Genomic DNA, 14,609 nt, shown 5'->3' with positions numbered 1-14,609 from the left:
GTAGTTACCTTCTGCTCACTTCTTTATTTTACTTGTCCTGTGCAATAGCGTCCACTTCACTAAGTGAATATATTTTATGATCCTAATTTTGGAGTGTCAGTCTATTTAGATTCCATTATAAAAACTATTGGGAATAGTAGGGTTTGGTTATGATGATGCAATTTCTATGCATAACCATTGACTACTAACATTTACTGAGCACCTATGATGTTCCAAGCCACATGGGCAAGCTTTGAACATACAAATGTCCTCAAAGAACCTACAATCTAGTGGGGGAGAAAGGATACCACTAGACAAATAATCCTATTTTGCAAGACCTAAAGAGGAAGGTAAACCTATACCAAGCTTTCTAAAGTATGCTTTTTAATTGAAATATGTTTTAAACTCAGTAGATAAAAGAAATACCGGAGGCCTGGCACGGTGGCTCAAGCCTGTAATCCCAGTACTTTGGGAGGCCGAGGCGGGTGGATCACGAGGTCAGGAGATCGAGACCATCCTGGCTAACATGGTGAAACCCCATCTCTACTAAAAATACAAAAAACTAGCCGGGCGAGGTGGCGGGCGCCTGTAGTCCCAGCTACTCGGAGGCTGAGGCGGGAGAATGGCGTGAACCCGGGAGGTGGAGCTTGCAGTGAGCCGAGATCGCTCCACTGCACTCCAGCCTGGGCGACACAGCGAGACTCCGTCACAAAAAAAAAAAAAAAAGAAATACCGGATATGTGGGAGTAGATGTGCAGAAATGTTTTGAGAGGGAGTTATTTATTCGCATGTCTAGCTAATGGGTGATAGATGTGGTTTGTCTGATTATTTGGGGTTTGGAGTAGGAATGGTTTAGGAAACTGGTGCTCAAATCTTGGTCTGCAGACCAGCAGCATCAGCATCACGAGGGCACTCCTTAGAGATGCAAATGTTTGCACCCCCACCTCCCCAGACCTACTGAATAGCACTTCAGGCCATTCTGGTACATGCTAAAGTTGGGACCCATTGGTTTATATCAGGGTAAGTACAGTATTCTCAACCCCAAATGCACATCACCTGGGGAATTTTGTTTGTTTGTTTTAATATCTATGTCCAAGCCCCTGCCTCAAACCTATTAAGTCACAATCTCTGGGATGGAACCCTGAACATAAGCATTTTTTAAAAGCTCCCCAGGTAATTGGACTATGCAAACAGGTTCAGAACTGTTGATTTAGGAAAAATAAGGAATTTTGTATGTTTAAGTGATCTATAAATCGGCCCTCCTGTCATCAACACCATGCATGTAACAATGTAACATATGATTACTTTTATTACAGTTTTGCACACTGTACTTTCAAAACTGAAACTTTACATGCCTTATACATTATGACTCCCCTTAAAGAACAAGAAGAGTTTAAATTGCACCTGCTTTAGAAAATCCAGGATGAATGCTTACTCTAAGAATGAATGTTACATCTTATTCAGGATTAGTTCTTGTAATCAGATAAGCTGGACACCATTCTAGAATCTGATGCCATCAGTCAGGACATGGAAATTGCTGCAATTACAAAGCACTTTTGGTTATGGTTTTTGCTGTAAAATGATTTCATTGTCATCACTGCTAAGATTAATCATGGATTTTTTTTCAAGTTGGCATCTTGCAGTAGTTTGGTGAATGCCAACCTTCCCCTTTCCAGAAAGTATCAAGTTCTAACAGCTGTGACTCCTGTCAAGGGATTCAGCAAGATGCCTTAGCCATCTGCTGGCTTCCTGCAGGTAACCTCCTGCCACCACATCTATCAGCATAGAGCTGACAAGCAGAAAGCAGCTTCTGAAATCCGCCCTCCATCTTGAAACCTTCTCTGCTGGCCCTTCTATTCTTTTTCTGCCATAATTACCTTTAGGCTGCAATGAAGAGAGCCTTCCTTCACCCCTGCCACCCTTTACCAGGGTGACCAACCATCCCTATCTAGCTGGGACAGAAGGGGCTCCTGGGATGCAAGACTTTCTGTGCTAAAACTGGGATGGTCCCAGGCAAACCAGAAGTTAGTCACCACACCTTTACCCAACAAGTCTGACCTCTTCTGCCTTTGCTGCATTTTTATAGCTCAGTGGTTCTCAATCTTTGGCATCTTGCAGAAGTTTGGTAGTTAAGATCTTGTTAAAACATAAATTGCTGGGCCCAAATCCCAGAGTCTCCGATTCAGTAGGTAGGGCCAGATAATGCCCATCTATCACAAGGGATGCTGATGATCCAGGGACCGCACTTTGAAAACCACTGCTATAGTTCAACATCTGGCAAAGAAAACACTAATTTCCTTCCACTATGAAGCTCAGTGTCTCATATTCTACTTATATTCCAACAGGTCTTCTCATTTATTGATTGCTGTACTAAGTATTTGAAACTGACACTAGCAGCAGGGATATTCAGCCCAGTCCTGGGAGCATGGTAGGTACTCGGCAAATGCTTATGTGGGTTCACTGAACGGTATCTGGTTATGCAATAATAGTCTCAAGAATGAAATGTGACTAACATTTTCCCCATATCAATTAGACAAAAAACTAAGTCTCTCTATTCATTTCCTCCAACAGTATCTTTAAGATGCAACTCATTAAAGGTTAAACCATCTCATCTGTTGTTAGTGGTAATACAAATTTGTACCGCTTTCTTGAGAGAAGTTGGGTAAGACGCATTTCAAAACCCTCAAATGGGACACACCATTTGACACAGGAAATCCTCCACTTCTAGGAATTTACTCTAAAGAAATGGTCTCAGTTTTATACAAAAAGTCACAAAACTTATCAATACAGAGGGTTAACAATAGGGAAACAGCCGAAATGTCCATTAGGAAGTAATTAAATAAGGTGTTTTCTCAGTTGAACACTACACTCAATGACTTAGAAGAATATGTAATAAATGGAAAAAAATATTCATGTTACAATGTTCAGTGGGGAAAAAGTAGTACTATTGGATGAGTCCGTAGTTAAACCGTAAAACATTTGTAGATAAATGTACATTTCAGTGGTATTCAACAAAAGTATTAACCATGACTATCTTTAAATGATATTAACTTTTTAAATTTTTTTAGTTCAGCTAAAATTTTTCTAGATTTTCTACAATAATTATGAACTACTTTTGTAATAAGGGTAAAAGACAATTTATTTTTTAAAGAGAAGACAAATGAGATTGTGACCATCAAGGTCAATCAATGAGATTTCTCCCTGACATCCTGTCTCCTGTTCCCATGGCTGGTTTTTAGGTTCCTATGCTCACCTCACCCTGGCTTACTTACATCCAGGCAGTTGCCAGTGAGTGCCCCACTCACACCCTGTCTTTAATCAGGGTGACTCTGATAATCATTTCATGCTTTCCTACTACCAGCCCTGCAGCCAACCTGCCCAGTGCAGTGTGTCTGAAAACGGCATTTAGAAATACCCTACAAGTGGCAAATTGCATCCTTACAGGCATTGGTTCTGGGACTTACCATGGTAACAGGAATCCCATGGGACTGCAGAGCTTTCCAGATGAGGCTACCTTTGTCTTCCCGTGATACTACCCAGAACACCATTCTCAGAAGCCTCCTTGGTTAGGCTTCAGAAACTGGGGGGCTGTATCAGGACCTCCAAATTCCTCAACTAGACCAGGACAAGAATGCCTTAAAATAGGTGTAGCAGGGCTGGGCATAGTGGCTCATGCCTGCAATCCCAGAACTTTGGGAGGCCGAGGCAGGTGGATCACTTGAGGTCAAGAGTTTGAGACCAACCTGGCCAACATGGCAAGGTTGTCTCTACTAAAATGTCTCTACTAAAAATATATATTTTTAAAAAATAGCCAGACATGGTGGTGAGCGCCTGTAGTCCCAGCTACTCAGGAGGCTGAGGCAGGGGAATCGCTTGAACCCAGGAGGCAGAGGTTGCAGTGAGCCAAGATCGCGCCATTGCACTCCAGCCTGGGTGACAGAGTGAGACTCCGTCACAAAAACAAAAACAAGTTGTAGCGGGTGTTCCACAACCTTGCTAAGTGTATCATCTGCCAATTTCGCAAACTACTCGAAGTTTGTTCATGACTTCACTTAACAAAACTTGTAAAATCTCAGTGTAAATTTTGGAAAGTAAAGCCTTTTAGGGGAGTATATCTAAATACTCCTTTTAAGCTAGCTTATGGAATAACCCCTCCTCCACTCTTCCCATAAGCTAAAGACCCAAGGAGATCACAGGCTTAGCCAAAAAGCTTGCAGAGAACAGCCCTCTTAGAAGAGGCAATAATGAACTGCTCGATGCCACTGCCCTTTTGGACATGAAATCAGTAGGACTTGGGGACCATCTGAACTTCTCACTCTCACCTCCTGGCTGCCCTACATTCTATAATATCTTGTTTCCATACCAGAAGAGAAACAATCCCCCAACTAGTGAAAGAGCAGCATGGGTGAGGGGATGATATAATAATGATTATTCTAACACATTTATATCTTACCCTTAACCTTTTCAGAGTGTGTTCATGTATATCATCTCATAGCTATTTTTTATTTTATTTATTTTATTTTTTTTTGAGACAGAGTCTCATTCTGTCACCCAGATTGGAGTACGGTGGCACGATCTCAGCTCACTGCAACCTCCGCCCTTAGGTTCAAGTGATTCTCATGCCTCAGCCTCCCGAGTAGCTGGGATTACAGGCACTGGCCACCATGCTCAGCTAACGTTCGTATTTTTAGTAGAGACAGGGTTTCACCACATTGGCCAGGCTGGTCTTGAACTCCTGGCCTCAAGTGATCCACCCACCTCAGCCTCCCAAAGTGCTGGGATTACAGGTGTGAGCCACTGCACCCAGCCTATCGCATGACTGTAATTCTCACATTTCCTATCCAGTTTTGAACAGTGTAGTGTGACGATAAACAGGATGCAATCAGATAAGCTGGGTTATACTCCCAGTTCTGCAATGTGCTAGTTGTGCAGTCTTTTGCAAGTTACATCACCTCTCTGAGCTTCAGTTTCTTCTTCTGTAAAATGAGCCCATAATGCCAAGTTTATAGAACTACTGTGAAGATTAGAGATAACATACATTAAAGTACCTGGCAAAATGCTTGGCATATTAATGGTTTCTCAGCAAAGTGTAGCTGCATAGAACAGTTATAATCTCTATTTGATGGAAGTCTTGTAAAGCCCAAGTGGAAAGGTTAGAAAATTACAGTAGTCCCCTGCCTTGTCCTTGGGGGATATGTTCCAAGACCCCTGGTGGACACCTGAAACCTCAGATAGTACCAAACCAATACACACACGTACACAATGCACAAATTTATTTTTCCTCCGCAACTTCATGTATCGAAGATTTGTTCTTACTGTAGATCTTAGCAACCTCAATATATGATTTCTTTTAAAATTTCCTTAAGTGGAGAACTTTCACCTTCGCACTGAAAGGAAGCTTCTCTTTGGCATACCTGAATTGCCAGCATCACTACTCTTATGCTTTGGGGTCATTATTAAGTAACATAAGGGTTACTTGGGCACAAGCACTGTGACAGTTGATCTGATAACTGAGACAGCTACTAAATGACTAACAGGCAAGTAGCATATACAGCATGGATACACTGGACAAAGAGATGATTCACGTCCCAGACGGCACAGAGCTGGACAGCAAGAGATTTCATCATGCTACTCAGAATGGCACACAGTTTAAAACTTACAAACTGTTTACTTCTGGCATTTTCTACTGAATATTTTCAGAACTTGGTTGCCCCTAGGTAACTGAAACAATGAAAAGCAAAACCATGGATAAGGGAGGATCACTGTGCTATCTGCATTATCATTATGCAGTTATTTGAGAATCATCTCCTAGAATTTGATTTATCCACTTCCTACTCCTCCTCACCCCTGTCATTGCCTAAGTTTAGGCCCTCCCCGTCCTTCTCTTGAGTCATTTGCAAAACTCCTAACTGGTCTTAGTGGCTGCAATCTGTCCCTCTCCAGGCCATGATCTCTAATATTAGGATTAAGGAAGTTGATATGGTTTGGCTGTGTTCCCACCCAAATCTCATCTTGAATTGTAGCTCCCATAATTCCCACATGTTGTGGGAGGGACCCAGTGGGAGGTAATTAAATCATGGGGGCAGGTTGTTCCCATGCTGTTCTCATGATAGTGAATAAGTCTCATGAGATCTGATGGTTTTATAAATGGGAGTTCCCCTGCATACACTCTCTCGCCTGCCACCATGTAAGACATGCCTTTGCTGCTCCTTCTCCTTCCACCATAATTGTGAGGCCTCCCAGCTATGTGGAACTGTGAGTCCATTAAACCTCTTTCCTTTATAAATTACCCAGTCTTGGGTATGTCTTTATTAGCAGTGTGAAAACAGACTAATACAGAAGTAAAACTTAAGTTATTTGTGCCCCCCTCCCCCGACAAAAACTATACTAGCTCTCTCTGGCCCATTCTTTGACACGACCCACAAAGCCTTCCTTCCGCATATCATCTCCCATTATTCCCTTTGCTGTCTCTTCCACCAGTGTAAGCTGTGCCCCAGCATTTGTGGCCATCTCACAGCCTGTTCTATGCTATGTTTAGCCATGTCTGCTGCCTTTGCATCAAACAACAGTGCTTCTTCCTGAATGCCCTAATCTCACTTCTCTGCCCAGAGAAATTTCTTTTTCTTTCCAAAGTCCACTCAAACATCAGTTTTATTGGAAATCCAATCTTGACTCCCCAAGGCTTAACTGCCCCTCCACTGTGGCTCCCAGAATGCATTGCACACCCTTCTGTTGCACACTCACCATGATGTCCTCTAAATGACCTGGTAACAAGTGTCTCTCTCCCAGCTCCTCAAAAGCAAGGACTAATAGCTAATGTTTATTGAGTGCCTACTATGAACCATACTCTATGCCAAGCATTATATTCATATATATACACATATATAAAATAGTAGTAACCATCCTATAGGGTTAAGATTAAATGATATTATATATAATATTAACATATAAAAGTTATATATAATTTAATATATACTTATATATTACATATTGATATATATTATATATTATATTATATATATATATGTATAATTTATAATATATAAATGTATATTAATTAGATATAATTAACATTTATTATTATATATTATTATATATTGTATATCTAATATTAGATTATAAAATGTCATACTAGATAACATTAGATATTATATATATAGTATCATTTAATCTTCACAACAACCCTATAGGATGGTTACTACTATTATCGCCATTTTACTGATAATTAAACTGAAGCTTAAAGATGTTAAGTAACTTGCCCAAGGTTGCAAGTTATTAGTGGCCAAGCCAAGATTCAAAATCAAACTGTCATACTTCAGAGCTCACACTCTTAACCACTACACCACACAATGTTATATATCCTCCTACCAAACTCAGTTAGCACCTGGGCATGCTCTAATAGCTTTATTAGTTACCTCTTGCTGTGTAACAAATCATGACATTGTTGCTATCTCCCCATCTCTCTGGGTCAGGAATTTGGAAACAGCTTATTTGGGTGGTTCTGTATCAGTGTCTCGGAGGTTGCAGCTAAGATGTCAGCCTGGGCCACAGTCATCTGAAGGCTTGGCTGTCCTGGGGATCTACTTCCAAGATGATGCACTCACATGGTGCTCCTAATGGGCAGGGGGCCCCAGTTCCTTCACATGTGGACCTCTCTGTGAGCTCCCTGAATGCCCTCACAATGTGGTGGTTGACTTCCTCCAGAGTGAACAATCCAAAAAACATGACCCAGCCTCAGAAGTCGTAGTCCAGAATTTCCCATAGCATCCTATTAGTTACCGTGGTAAGCCTTACTCAGTGTGGCAGGGGACTGACTGGACAGGGGCATGAATACCAGGAAGTGAAAATCACTGGGGCCTTATCAAGTGAAAAAGTGGAAAAAAATTACTAAGAATGCTCTGAGTGTCAGGATCTCTTTTAGGTAATGAGAAATTTGGATGAGGTGACCACTAAGTTTCTTTCTAGCTCTAAAAACAATGGAAGATTACTCTCAAATTCTATATATGAGCCTTATTTTCCCATGTCCCCAAATGCAACATCAAGTGGATTCAAAGATTTAATTTCATTACATTCCAAGAGAAGCCACAGGTGAGTATTTGCTAACTTAGCTTTTACTTTATGGTTTCAGGTAGAGCCAATGAAGTATGAGAAATTCTCCCAGTTTGAAACACAGTTATATCCTTAACAGCAAAACAAATCTATGTTTGATTTCCAGATTAGTTCCATAATTCGATGCCAGCATAAGCCCAGCCTCTGGACAAAGGCTTATCTTCTTTAGCAGAATATCTGTGATTAAACTGAGGGAAAAAAATCCCTTGTGTATAACAGCAAAGATAATAAAATCATTGGTTTTAGCCCTTAGGCCATGCTTGTTTTCAAGCCAAGATCTTATCTGTTTAAAATACTTCTTTAACTTGATTTGAGATGTATGAAAATACAAACTAAATACTTAAATGAGGTGCTTTTCAAATATTCATTGATATTGAATACTTAACATGAATTTTCTTCTAAAGATCAATCTATGTTAGTAGAAATGAAAACCAAATATGAGCTGTTCACTCTTCCCACCACTACCACTACCTGAATAGATCCAAAGAACCATGGAAGCTGAGTCAGAACATTCCTCAATGGCACACTGGAGCCCATTCTCTCAAAGCATGCTACTCTACAGGCTGGCAAACTGCAGCCTTGCCACCTGTTTTGTAAATAAAGTTTTACTGGAACACAGCCAGGCTCATTGGTTTATGAATTGTCCATGGCTGCCATGGCAGAGTTGAGAAATTACAACAAAGACAGTATGGCTTGCAAAGCCAAAAATATTACTATCTGGCAATTTACAGAAAAAGTTTGCCAGTCCCTGGTCTATACCTCTAGAGACTTAGCCTGAGGCAACCTATTATTAGCTCAAGATGTCCATGCATACCATATGCTGTTCCAAACATTTTTATGGAGAAAAGGAGCAGTCTTCCCATTTATTTTGCGGTGTCTCTTAACATACAGTAAAAGCATAAAGTCTTGTTGTTGTTAAAGACAGGATCTTGCTCTGTCACCCAGGCTGGAGTACAGTGCCATAATCATAGCTCGCTGCAGTCTCAAACCCCTAGGCTCAAGCAATCCTCCCACCTTAGCCTCCAGAGTAGCTGGGACTACAAGCGCATGCCACCATACCCGGCTAATATTTTGTTGTTTTTTTGTAGACACAGGGTCTTGCTATATTGCCCAGGCTAGTCTCGAACTCCTGGGTTAAAGCAATCCCCCCACCTTGGCCTCCCAAAGTGCTGGGATTACAAGCGTGAGCCACCATACCCAGCCAGACATAAATCTTAATGATAGAACACAGTGAGTTTTTACTCTTGTATCACCTGTGTAACCACCTCTGAGATCAAGATAAAGAATGTGTCACACACCTCCTCTCAGTCAATACCCCCAACAAAGGTAGTCATTATTTTACTTCTATCATATAGATTTATTTGCCTGTGCCTGAACTTTATACACATGGAACAGAACAGTATTTAGTCTTATACCTGGCTTCTTTTACTCAGCATTTAGTCAGTGGCATGCATACATATTATAATATGGAACAGTTCATTTTTTTCATGGCTATATAAGATTCAATTATAAGAATATACCACAACTTATTTACCTCTTCTGTTGATGGACACTAGGTTTTTTCCAGGTTTTTGCTGTTATGAATAAAGCTGCTCTGATCACTCCTGTACATGTTTTTTGGTAGGCATACAGATCTGCTTATTTTATTGGGAGTGGAATTTCTGGGTAATAGGAGATATCAACAAACTGTCAAACACTTTTCCAAATTGGTTGTGCCTTATTAATATTCAAAAATGTTGTTTGAATATATATCTTTTTTTTTTGAGATAGAGTCTTACTCTGTCGCCCAGGGTGGAGTGCAGTGGCGCAATCTTGGCTCACTGAAACCTCTGCCTTTTAGGTTCAAGTGATTCTCCTGCCTCAGCCTCCTGAGCCTGGCTAATTTTTATATTTTAATAGAGATGAGGTTTCATCATGTTGGCCAGGCTGGTCTCAAACCCCCAACCTCAGGTGATCCACCTGTGTCAGCCTCCCAAAGTGTTGAGATTACAGGCGTGAGCCACCATGCCCGGCCTAAGATCTCTTGAGGGCAAAAGTTTGAAATAATCCCCCCTGCCAATCTTTATATTTTGCTGTTTGTCCTGTGACACAATGGTTATCGCAGGGATTCCTGGCATGCCAGGTTTAGATATACAAGCCCTGAGCTTGGCAATGTGCTGGCACTTTACAAATTCATCTCATTAAATCCTCCCCTAAACCCTATGGGCTAGATAGCCTCAACATGTGGCAGACAGGACAATAGGGGTCTGGAAGGATAAAAACCTTGACTAAGGCCATACAAACTAGATCTCCGATTGATGTTCTTACCTTGCCCCTCTGAAAAGCAGCGAGATCAGTGTCACAGTTATCACAAAGTTAGGGTTAAGCACCAACCATCTCAGATCTTTGTTTTCCTCTTTAACCACCTTATTCAAATATAATTAAATTTGATGACAGCTACTGAGTATAACTCCTCGTACAGCAGATTTAAATCATTATAATTTCACACTATGCTCCATGTCTAGAGATGTTGCTACCCAGCTTGACAAGGGAAGAAAAATAAGAAGTTGTAACCACCCTGTAAAAATCTAACATTGAAAGATGGCCACAAATCATAGGGTTCCACACAAAGGCATGGATTTGAAAAAAAAAAAACAAAACAAAAAAACAAAAAACTACAGGTTTTTCTATTTTCTACTCAAGTCTGTATTGCATGCAGAAGCAGATTTAAGTGGCATAAATCAGAAAGTGATAATGGGAACTGAATGAAATTGTCATAAATCACGTTACTAAGTATAGTTACATGTTAGATGTAAAACCCAATTAAACAGATGGCCACATGCTGTCAGAATCAGCCCCTAATCAATAAAGATGTTCATTTTAGAGAATCACCTCAATTTTTCACTTCTTCAGTGAAGCAAAAAGAAGGCAGTTGTAGGGTGGGGGAAGTCCCAGGAAACCCAGTGGGGAAATGTGTAAGAAGAAACTCCACCTGTCTTAATTTGTAGTCCGGAAAATCAGAAAGGAGAGAGGGGAAAATAAAACTCCCCCAAAGGATTCCTTGTCATCTTGCCTGAGAATATAATTTACAATGAGAGCAAGCACTGGTCATTAGGAAAACAGAAACAGCTTGAATCTCTTAATTAAAATACTGTTTCAAATTGTTCATGTTGAAAACCCCTCTGCCCATGAGCTTTCATGAAACCACTGGTTTACCCTGAAATGGCTTCTTCCTCAGCAAACCTCTGATAGGATTAGCCCTTCGCAGGCAAGAAAAAGGCTGAGCAGGGGCGAACCCTGGAGATGGAACTATTATTAGACACACTTAACTACCCTAAGGAGTAGTAAGCCTTCAGTGACATTTTAAAGTGGATGCGGAAACATTGGCTTTTCTTGCATAAGAGCTGATCTCTTACACTCGCTAGACTGGTGAAAATTAAGTCTACCAATGCCAAGAGTTGATGAAGATGAGGAACAACAGAAACACTTCTGTATTTTGGAACACCAGCTTTGGAAAACATTTAATGTTATCTGGTAGATAACTTCTTCCTATCAGCCAATAATTCCATTCCTGGGTGTATACACTCAGACACTTGTTTCAAGAGACAGTCACAAGAATATGCAGAGCAGCACTGTTCATAAGCAAAAACCTCGGTGTGGGGACACATAGGCTGGACAATAAACAATTTGGGGGTACAGTCATGAAATATTATACAGCAGTGAACATGAAAACAGCCTACCATCACATGCTACACGGACAAATCCTAAAAACATATTGACTGAAAAAACACAGTTGTTTAAGATTGCATACAGTAAGATACCATTTTTACTATACTAAGAAACAAGTAAAAATAAACGACATATTGTTTAGGGATACCTATATAATTAAAGTTTTATTTTAAAAAACAAAAAAAATGATAAACCCTCAAATGAGAAGACTGTTACCTCTGTGGTTAGTGGGAGGGATGGTTCCTGATTGGGTGAGGGCGTCATAGGCACATATTAATTTTGTCATGTTTTCATATATTCTTTATAACTTATATGTGCCAAAATGCTACATATGTTCTTTCACATGTACCAAATATTAGGCAATAAAACGTTTTTAAGTGAATAATCTAAACGATTTCTATTTCCCAAGAGAATATTGTAAATGTGATTATAATTAATAATATATTAAATTATAAGTATTAGTTATAATTAATAACTCAAATATCATAAGTTCCCATATAACACATGCAATTTAGTTCTCAAGTTGGCATTTAGGACCTTAAGAAAGCAATGGTAGCTTAGTGATAATGAATATTTATATAGTAAGAAGTGACATTCAAAATATTTAACAACTTACTTGGTTATGTAAATTAACGTATAAATAAAAAAATCCCGCCATCTGCTTGTCTGTCTTCTTTCTGTTCATTTCTTTCTCAGACCCAAGTCGCGCAGAGACTGCTATTCCTAACAGTGGCCACACGATGGCGGCTCTAAGAAGATGTGCCAGCTAGTAGTGGGCAGCCACAGCCTTCGGGCTGTCCCCTCTGACCAGAGTCCTGTAGGAACAACGGCCAGTATGGAGGACCCACGGCAGACTGGCTGACTGGCCAGAGGGAAGGCAGGATGCCTCCCTGAGGAGGTGGCCTGGCCTTTGAATAAAGATTTGAAGGCAATGGGAGCATAAACCAGGCAGGTCACTTGGGGAAGTTTTCCAAGAGAAAGCGAACCCCCGGTATAAATATCCCCAGAGCAGAGCGTGTCAGATGTGCTCTACAAACACGAAGGAGGCCAGTGTGGCTGGAACAGGAGGAGGGAGGAAGAGGGAGAGTGGCAGGAGTTACGGGCAGAAAGATAACAGACCTTAAGGCCATTATAAATAATTTGGTTCTTTCTCTGAGTGAGATGGGATGTTGATAAAAAGCTTTTGAGCAAAGAACTGACATGATATGATTGTAAAAAGTCTTAAAATTGCTACAATATTATATTTAGAATAGACTGAAGGGGGGTAAGAACAAAGCAGGGAAGCCAATGAAGAATCTATTCCCATAATCCAGGTGGGAGATAGTAGTGGTATGAACAAGGGTGGTAAATTCCATCCCCTGCATTCAACACCATAGAAATGTGATTAAAACCATGAGATTAGATGTTATCACCAAGCAAGTGAGCAAAGATGGAGAAAAGAGAACAGAAAAGGTGCAAGGACTGAGCTTTGGGGCATGCCATCATTAAGAGATATAGGAGATGAGGAGAAACCAGCAAGGATTTCAGTAGGAGTTGCCCACCTTCCCCAAGACAGGCCACCACCAACCAGAATTTCATGTTTGTCATTCTCATGAATGTCTTTACACTTACACTGCAAATGGATGGACCGCCAAACAATGTGTAGAATTGTTCTGCATGAATTTCAACTTTATTTGTATCATATATCATACTTGATATATTTTCCCAAGTTGTATTTTTCTGCACAACCTAATACTTGTGAAATTCATCCATGTTAATATATATTGCTCATTTTTCACTGCTTTATGGTACTCCTTTGTGTGAATATGCCACATTTGACTCACCTTCCTGCAGAGGAATACGTAGGTTATTTTGCTTTTTCTAGTATTATAAATACTGTTATGAGCATTTTCGCTTGGGCTTCTTTATGCCTTGTGCAGGAGTTCTCTAGGGTAGCTGTTCCCAAACTTTAGCATATATTACAATCACTTGCAGGTTTTATGGCACCAGATTTCTGAGCTCCACATCCAAAGTTTGATCAACAGATCTAAGGTGGGGCCTGGGAATTTGCATTTCTAACAAGATCCCCCATGATGCTATTACTGCAGGTCCAAGGACCACATTTCAAGAATCACAGCACTAGAGCACATTCCAGGAGCACAGGTCATGGTCACAGGTATGCATGGACATCTGCAGCTTTTTGAGATATTGTCAAATTGCCCTGCAAAGTGGATGAGCCAATCTATCTTGCCACCAGCAATGAGTGTGTGTCCTTATTGCCAAGGCTGGATGCTGTCAGACTTTTTATTTGTGCCAAACAGATCTTAATAATGTTTTAAGGCCAGGTGCAGTGGCTCACGCCTCTAATCCCAACACTTTGGAAGGCCAAGGTGGACAGATCACTTGAGGCCAGGAGTTTGAGACTAGCCTAGCAAACATGGCAAAACCCCATCTCTACTAAAAATACAAATAAAAAAAATTTAGCTGGACGTGGTGGTGCACACCTGTACTCCCAGCTACTCAGGAGGCTGAGGCACAAGAATAACTTGAACCTGGGAGGCAGAGGTTGCAGTGAGCCAAGATCACACCACTGAACTCCAGCCTAGGTGACAGAGGGAGACTCTGTCTTGAAAAAATAATAAAAATAATAATTTTTAAAATTTATCATGGTATTTTTAATTACATATACCTGATACATGTAAGTAGAAAACCTCAAGACATAACTTCCTAGCATTAATAACAACATTTCCAAGCTTCTTTCTTACATACAGATCGTCCTCTCAGGTTCTACAATCTGCTCAGTTACCTGCTGTTTTCCCCACCAATCCTAGGAA

General features: G+C 40.5%; 1 protein-coding gene and 1 long non-coding RNA gene across 2 annotated transcripts in view; one reads left to right on the top strand and one right to left on the bottom strand.

The window, feature by feature from the left end:
- Positions 1 to 14,609, bottom strand: part of PHEX (phosphate regulating endopeptidase X-linked) — a 221,706-nt gene that overhangs the window by 41,126 nt on the left and 165,971 nt on the right. The window lies entirely within an intron of this gene.
- LOC126946735 (uncharacterized) overlaps positions 1 to 14,609 on the top strand; it is a 57,180-nt gene that overhangs the window by 40,702 nt on the left and 1,869 nt on the right. Inside the window, exon 3 of the long non-coding RNA XR_007722745.1 lies at positions 2,325 to 2,407. This is a non-coding gene — a long non-coding RNA (uncharacterized LOC126946735). The remainder of the gene's footprint in view (positions 1 to 2,324; positions 2,408 to 14,609) is intronic.

This window comes from Macaca thibetana, chromosome X (genome assembly GCF_024542745.1).
Source record: "Macaca thibetana thibetana isolate TM-01 chromosome X, ASM2454274v1, whole genome shotgun sequence".
NCBI classification, from domain to species: domain Eukaryota; kingdom Metazoa; phylum Chordata; class Mammalia; order Primates; family Cercopithecidae; genus Macaca; species Macaca thibetana.
The sequence above is the reverse complement of the archived record's forward strand: the minus strand, read 5'-3'. Positions and strand labels throughout refer to the sequence as shown.